At 47.1% G+C, this 8,837-nt stretch overlaps 1 pseudogene; it reads left to right on the top strand.

The window, feature by feature from the left end:
- The first annotated feature begins 315 nt into the window (after positions 1-315).
- On the top strand, positions 316-8,627 carry LOC147987145 (uncharacterized; annotated as a pseudogene).
- The last annotated feature ends 210 nt before the right edge of the window (positions 8,628-8,837 follow it).

Raw genomic sequence — 8,837 nt, 5'->3', positions numbered from 1 at the left:
AATGGCGATTCAGAAAAGGAAAGAAGTCACTTTTCCGCATGCCAATCTCCATAGTCACCCCAAAGAGTGGAACCAGACCTGGTTTTACTGCAAGGATACATCTCCAGCTGACGAAAACCCCCTGCCGGGTTACCGTCCTGAACGTGTGAGCAACACACACCCTTTTCCTCAAAGGCTAACTGCTAAGGAGAGGATCAAATATTCTCCTCAACTATCCAAGCTTAGGGCCTTTATGGCAAATGGTTTGACAGGAGTTGATTTTGCACGCTGCTGGATAAGCTGGAGCGTTTTTCCCTTGAGCCAGCGCCCGGTTTGATGTGCGAGTATACTGGGAACTTGAAGGATGCTCGGCGGCACATTGACATTCAACTTACAAATGATGAAGTCACTGAAGCTGTAAAAAAGATGTTGAATGAACCGGAGGAAGTTTGTGCCCAAACCGGACTACTTCCTTTCTGCACCACCAACAAACCGCCAACCATAAGAATCATATAACTTGTTTATCTGAAATTGCTTATGTCCCAATATTCTCTGAAAGCGTGATTATTTTCTATACAGGGTGATGATCCATTTTGGAACAAGAAACCCCCGCAGGACAAACCATCAAAGCCAACCCGTCAAAAAACCAAGGCTGTGAAAAAAACTGCCAACGGGAAGAGGACCACTGCATCTTCTGATCCACCAGCTGACGACGATGTGGGTAACCCGGATTTAGAGGCAGAGCTTGACTCACTTGGTTTATTTTTCATACACCTTATTGATAATGATTTTTGTCAGGATGACGCTAAAGCCAGTCACGCTGATGATGTAGAGGTAATCGTTCTTTCCTCCGATTCAAATCCTTTGCCATCACTAAAAATCCGTCAAGCAACCCGGAAAGTTAAATTTTCTCATCCTCTTGCTTATTTGGATCCAAACTTTCTTGTGAAGACACAACAACACGAGGCTCGCCGCACAACCCGGCATAGTGGCCAGGTAGTTACCTCCACCGGTTTACCGGACAGTCCGGTTCGGAAATGCTGATCAGAGGTCTCTTATTCCCTTGATACTTCACGCCCCAAAGCGGATTGTTTTCGTCAACCTCTTAATCCGTCTGACTCAAATTATCAGGGCACTTCTCATTCATCCTCTGGCGAGTCGTCGACCACCAAACTCCCACCCCTCAAGACAGTTCTTGGGTGAGTTATATACTTGTTTTTACCCTTAACATGCATTTTATCCATTATCCTGATCTTCATGTTTACTTTGCCAGTGCTAAGCCCAAACCGAGCAAGAAGGCTCGCCTGACTAAACCGACAGAGGAGGACGCGGCTGTTGAACCGAAGAAAACTCCTGACCTTGAAGAAGCCAATGTTGATGACCTGTTGAATGATCCACCACCTCAGGATCATGACTTCACTGCTGATCAGGTGGAAGTTGACACCACAAGCCATACTGACCAGCCTACCAGTCCTATCCGGACTGATAAACCGACAAGTCCAGCAAAAGATACCGACAAACTAGCAACTGCAATACGATCTGCTGAGGAGAAGGATGACGACGTTCTGATTACCGGCGTTGGCCATACTGAACCGGGAAATCCTGTCGCTCTGTCGAAGCATACCGCCAAAGAGGAATTTTCTGCAATTGGCAAAGGCAAATGGAATGCCGATCTGTCCACCTACGCCCATCTAAACGGTCAAGACCTTCATTCCGGCTATCTGAACCGTCTATACACCAGCCGTGACTATGAAGCCGGCTTGGTAAACATGATGAAGGAACGATATGATGTAATTTCATAATCACTACCCCTTTATTTTCTTAATCGCAATCTGTCAATTCCAGTAGCCCCCAAGTGACGGTTTAAGATATCAATCCAAACCGGGACTTTAGTAAAAAACTTTATACTTTGCCACAATGCATCTGAACTTCACTGAAGTAGCCCCCAAGTATCGGTTTGACTTTTATGAAGATGAACCGGGACTTTGTAAAAGATAACTTTTGTACCAGTAGTCTTTGAGCAAATATCCATTAGCCCCCAAGTACCAAGTTGAATACTGGTATTATGCTTGGTACTTTGAAAAAATTTCTGACACAAAGCAAATATGCATTAGCCCCCAAGTACTAAGGGCATAACTTGTTGTGTGCTTGGTACTTCAAATATGTATTGTCACTTCATCATATAACTGTCTGTATGCAAGCTGAGTTGAGCAAGAAAGAGAGCCAAACCGCTGACCTGCAGGAGAACCTTAAATCTCAACAAGCTGAAACCTCCAAGGCGAAAGAAGAATTAACCAGCGCCTTAGGCGCCATGGAGAAACTTAAAGAATGCTTCAACAAAGAGCGGGCGGATTGGGAGACTGAGAAGTCTGCTTTGGTGCAAAGGGCTGAAAAAGCAGAAGCCGCTCTTAAACCGGTGGTTGATGAGTTGACCAGCATAAAGCGGCAGGTTCATGCTATGACTGCAGCTGTGTTTGGTAAGCATCCTTCTCTCCTGATTTGACCATATCCCTTCATGTAGCCGCCGGTTTACTACTCCTTGCAATAACATAGGAACTCGTATCGGCCACTTGGGATCTGATGTTCGGAAGAAGTTGAAAGCTGCCTACACTCTGATAGAGCAATTGTATACTGGCGCACAACGGATCATCTACACTGCTTCCCACAACAATCCGCCTCCCACTTTGATCAAAGATATCATTGAAAGGTTATCTATGCTTCCGGCCCGGGTTGACGAACTGAAAAACTCTGCTGCTAGAACGGGCGCTTTGGCTACACTGACCGGGCAAAGGCATGGGTACCGGACTTTCATCCAACTGAAGCAGCCCAAGGTTATCCCAGCTTGAAGGAAGATGGGATAGAATTTGGTGAAGATGATCTCCGGATCATAAACCGGGAAGTACGTCCATTAGCTTGCAAACTGGTTGAAGAAGCAGACCTGCCATACTACCAAGCCAGCTATGATGATAAGAATAAGCGGATTGTTGCACCAATTCCAGAGGCTCAAAATCTTATCCCGCCAATCCGTAAGCATACTTATGCCCCTGATATTGATTCGTCCACGCTGATAAGCAATGAGGCTGCATTCCAAGCCTTAACTGGGATTGACTGGGCAAACTGTTGATTTCCAGCCACTGGGTAGAGAAGAGGAAGCTGAACCGGCGAAGGATGATCCACAGCCGTCAGGCCAAACTGGTGACCAACCATAAACCGGGAGCCGGTTTAATCCTCTACATGCCGCGACATGTATTTGAGAAAACAATGATCCTTTTGGGCACTGGAGCGCTTTGTAATAGGCTAGTTAAAATACTTGTGTTGATATGCCTTCGCGCATATTTATCTGCAATTGATGCTTGCTTGATTTGTCAGACATATGATATGCTATCCATATTCGTTTGTCCAAGTTGTTTCTGCAGACAAAAGCTTAAAAGTGCCCTGACGGTTTACCACTGGGCGGGTTATGATACCTATATATATATATGTACAACCAAGGTGTATAACCAAGGTGATAAAAGATAACGAAACACAGATATATATATATATATGCAATACCTGTGATTTTGAAGCATAAGGTTGGCTAACCAACGTTGTAGTGAGGGGCATGACCCAACTCTTGGAGGAGAAACGACTCCTGTGGACATAAGGTCGGTTTATAGTATAAACCGTTCCGGGTTATTATAAACGCCGGTTTACTCTGTACTTCGAGTTTGATTGAAAACCAAACCGGGTTGATAGTCTCCGGATGATTATTTGATCGTGTACTGTCAACTTGTGATTGACAGTCGAGCCAGGTTGTTAACGCCAGTTTAAAAAGCAAAAATGTTTATCAAAAAGAGAACAAAACTCAAATCAAGGCAAATAAAACCGTTGTAGGCGAGGCTTTGAACCGATCAAGAGGTGTGACCATGGTTCGGACACGACCAAGCCCCCAAGAGGCGTAGCTATGGTTCGGGTTCGACCAGGTCCCCAAATGATGCTGTGGCATTACGCCGATCAAGAGGCGTAGCTATGGTTCGGGTTCGACCAAGCCCCCAAGTGATGTTGTGGCATTGAGCTGATTAAGAGGCGTAGCTATGGTTCGGGTTCGACCAAGCCCCCAAGTGATGTTGTGGCATTGAGCCGATCAAGAGGTGTAGCTATGGTTCGGATACGACCAAGCCCCCAAGTGATGTTGTGGCATTGCGCCTATCAAAAGGTGTAGCTATGGTACGGACACGACCAAGCCCCCAAGTGATATAACATAAAGCTTTGAGAAGCTAAATCAAGGGGTAAACCGGACGCCACTTTAAAAACAGAAGCTCCATGTAACCACACATGATGAAAGAAAACAACAGATCCCTCGCTTTAGCTAAGGTTCCAGTTTATTATATTGATCATAATATATACATTGTCATAATATATACATAAGCAGAGCCTATAGCTCAAGTATAGTAGGGCCGAAGATGAGAAATATTCCACGGCCGGTTGGTCTCCTCCTCCGATTTGCATGAGTCTTTGCGCTCTCGAACATCGATTAGGTAGTACGACCCGTTGTGTAGAATCTTGCTGACCACAAAGGGTCCTTCCCAAGGGGGGGGGGTAACTTGTGCATGTCCGTCTGATCAGGGATGATCCGAAGCACCAAATCTCCTTCTTGAAAGGTTCTGGTTCTAACCCGACGGCTATGATAACGACACAGATCTTGCTGATAAATTGCCGAACGGGCCGCCCCTATGTCACGCTCCTGATCTAACAGGTCAAGAGCCTCTTGCCGTGCCTTCTCGTTGTCAGCTTCAACATACGCTGCTACACGAGGTGAGTCATGACGTATGTCACTAGGAAGAACCGCCTCTGCTCCATAAACCATGAAGAACGGCGTGTATCCTGTCGATCTGTTGGGTGTTGTGTTGGTGCTCCATAACACAGAAGGTAGCTCCTCAACCCAACAACCCGGCATCCGTTGCAAAGGAACCATAAGTCGGGGTTTAATGCCTCTCAAGATCTCTTGATTGGCCCTTTCCGCTTGACCATTGGACTGTGGGTGAGCCACTGATCACACGTCAAGCCGGATGTGCTCACATTGACAGAACTCCTTCATGGCACCCTTGGACAGGTTGGTACCATTGTCTGTTATAATGCTGTGTGGAAAACCAAACCGGAAAATCACCTTTTTAATGAATTGAACCGTCGTGGCCGCATCACACTTACTAACTGGCTCTACCTCCACCCACTTTGTGAATTTGTCAACCCCCACCAAAAGGTGGGTCTTCTTGTCCTTGGACCTCTTGAAAGGCCCAACCATATCCAGCCCCCAAGTCGCAAACGGCCAAGTGATTGGAATCATCCTCAATTCTTGAGCCGGTACGTGAGCGCGCCTTGAGAATTTTTGACAGCCATCACATTGTCTGACCAAGTCCTCGGCATCAGCATGGGTCGTTAACCAATAAAAACCGTGACGAAACGCCTTGGCCACCAAAGATTTTGAACTGGCGTGGTGACCACAGTCTCCTTCGTGGATCTCATGTAAGATTTCACAGCCTTCTTCAGGAGACACACAACGCTGAAATGCCCCTGTCACACTGCAACAATGCAACTCTCCATTGATAATGGTCATGGACTTGGACCGCCGGATTATCTGCCTGGCCAGAGTCTCATCCTCTGGCAACTCGCCCCGGTTCATATACGCCAGATAAGGAACCGTCCAATCCGGGATTACATGAAGAGCCGCCACCAACTGAGCTTCTGGATCAGGAATAGCCAAATCCTTTTCACCAAGGAGCTTGATGGACGGGTTATGCAAAACATCCAAGAAGACATTAGGCGGAACCGGTTTACGTTGAGAACCCAGGCGGCTTAAAGCGTCCGCCACTTCGTTCTTCCGCCGGTCCACATGATCCACCTGGTAACCCTTAAAGTGACCTGCAATGATGTCCACCTCACGTCGACGCTCCCATGAGTGGGTCATTGGAATCCCAAGTGCCAGACACCTGTTGGGCCACCAGGTCCGAGTCACCGAAACACTTAACTCGGCTTAGGTTCATCTCCTTAGTCATCCGAAGACCATGGTGTAAGGCCTCATACACAGCTCCATTGTTAGTGCAAGGGAACTTTAAGCGGAGAACATAACAAAACTTATCACCTCGTGGGGAAGTTAATACGACTCCAGCCCCTGACCCCTCCAATTGTCTGGACCCATCAAAATGAATAGTCCAATAAGTGTGATTCGGCTTCTCTTCAGGTGCTTGTAATTCTGTCCAATCATTGATGAAATCCACAAGTGCCTGAGACTTGATCGCCGTTCGGGGTATGTATTTCAACCCATGAGGCCCGAGCTCAATAGCCCACTTGGCAATCTGGCCAGTTGCTTCCCTGTTCTGGATTATATCTCCCAAAGGAGCAGAGCTGACCACCGTGATAGGATGACCTTGGAAATATTGCTTGAGCTTCTGGCTTGCCAGGAAAACCCCATATACTAGCTTCTGCCAATGTGGGTACCTCTGCTTGGACTCAATAAGTACCTTGCTGATATAGTAAACTGGACGCTGAACCGGATATTCCTTTCCTTCCTCCTTGCGCTCCACCACAATAGACACACTGACTGCTCGAGCATTAGTCGCCACATATAGCAACAATGGCTCCTTGTCAACCGGAGCAGCAAGAACCGACAGATTAGCCAACTGCCATTTTAAGTCCTCAAACGCCTCATCTACGGCAGAACTCTAGATGAAGTTATCCGTTTTCTTCAGCATCTGATACAAAGGAATGGCCTTCTCGCCGAGGCGGCTGATAAACCGGCTCAATGCGGCAATCCGGCCTACCAAGCGTTGAACGTCATTGATACACTTCGGTTTAGCCAAGGAGGTGATGGTATGATTTTTCCGGATTAGCTTCAATGCCCCTGTTAGACACCAAAAAGCCCAAGAGCTTGCCTGCCGGTACACCAAAAACGCATTTGGCCGGGTTAAGCATCATCTTGTAAACCCGCAGATTATCAAAGGTTTCCTTCAAGTCATCAATCAATGTTTCCTTCTTCCTTGATTTGATCACAATATCATCCACATAGGCATGAACATTATGGCCGATTTGCTTATGAAGACAATTTTGCACACATCGTTGATAAGTCGCCTGGGCACTCTTGAGCCCAAAGGGCATGGACACATAGCAGAAGGCTCCAAAGGGAGTTATGAAGGCCGTCTTCTCCTGGTCCTTAACTGCCATTTTGATCTGATGATAACCAGAATACGCATCCAAAAAGCTCAAATGCTCACAACCTGTCGTAGCATCAATAATTTGATCAATACGGGGGAGAGCAAAAGGATCGGCTGGACAAGCTTTGTTGAGATCTATGTAGTCCACACACATACGCCAAGTGCTATTCTTCTTAAGGACCAGCACCGGATTAGCCAACCATTCAGGATGGAAAACTTCAACGATAAATCCAGTCGCTAAGAGCCTGGCCACTTCTTCTCCAATAGCTTTGCGTCTTTCTTCATTGAACCGGCGGAGAAACTGCTTCACCAGTTTATACTTAGGATCAACATTAAGAGTGTGCTTAGCGAGTTCTCTCGGTACACCTGGCATGTCAGAAGGCTTCCACGCAAAGATGTCCCGATTCTCACGGATGAACTCGATGACTGCGCTTTCTTATTTCGGGTCCAAGTTGGCGCTGATGCTGAACTGCTTGGACGAATCGCCAGGTACGAAGTCAACAAGTTTAGTTTCATCAGCCGATTTAAACTTCAGGGCCGGATCATGCTCTGTAGTTGGTTTCTTCAATGAAGTCATATCTGCCGGATCAACATTATCCTTGTAAAATTTTAACTCTTCTGTGGCACAAACCAACTCAGCGTAAGCCGCATCACCTTCTTCAAATTCCAGAGCAATCTTGCGGCTTCCATGGACGGTTATAGTTCCCTTGTGACCCGGCATTTTGAGCTGCAAATAGACATAGCAGGGCTGTGCCATAAACTTAGCATAAGCCGGCCGTCCAAACAGGGCGTGATACGGACTTCTGATTTTCACCACTTCAAAGGTCAAAGTTTCTGATCTTGAGTCATGATCATCTCCAAAAGCCACCTCCAGAGCTATCTTACCAACAGATACATCGATTTACCATGCACCACACCATGGAACACCGTATTGGATGGTTTAAGATTTTTATCTGTTAACCCCATGCGCCGGAAGGTTTCATAATAAAGGATATTGATACTGCTTCCTCCATCCATGAGTACCTTGGTGAACTTATAACCTCCCACCTGAGGTGCCACCACCAATGCCAGATGACCTGGATTGTCAACCCGGGGTGGATGATCCTCTCTACTCCATACAAATTGGCTGCTCAGACCAGCGTAAGTAACGGGGCACTGCCGGTTCAACGGAATTCACTGCCCTCTTATGAAGCTTTTGGTCACGCTTGTCTAAGCTAGTGGTGAAGACATGATATTGCCCACTGTTTAACTGCTTCAGGTTGCTCTGGTAACCCGATTCCTGCTGCTGCTGTTGATTGCCTTGCTGATTGTAGCCACCCTGGTTGCCCTGACTACCCTGATTGTTGTGTCCGCCCCGATTACCATGGAACCCTGAACCGGAATTTCCTCCACCATAACCCGGCCCATGAGATCCAGGGCCTGAACCACCACCTGGTCCGTGATCATACCGGAAAGCATTAGAATTTTTGAACTCTTGCATGATGTAGCAGTCCTTCCAAAGGTGCGTGGCCGGCATCTCCTTCGTCCCATGTTTTGGGCAGGGCTAGTTCAACAGGTAAGATAGGCGGTCCGGGTTACGATTAGGTGCTCCACTGCGCTGGGGCGGTTTACCCCTACGTCGCTGGCCCTTATCTTGCACGCTGGTGTTAGCCACAAAGTCCAAGCTGTGAT

Source organism: Triticum urartu, chromosome 2A (genome assembly GCF_056163025.1).
Source record: "Triticum urartu cultivar PI428250 chromosome 2A, HENAU_Tu73, whole genome shotgun sequence".
Taxonomy (NCBI): Eukaryota; Viridiplantae; Streptophyta; class Magnoliopsida; order Poales; family Poaceae; genus Triticum; species Triticum urartu.
The sequence above is the reverse complement of the archived record's forward strand: the minus strand, read 5'-3'. Positions and strand labels throughout refer to the sequence as shown.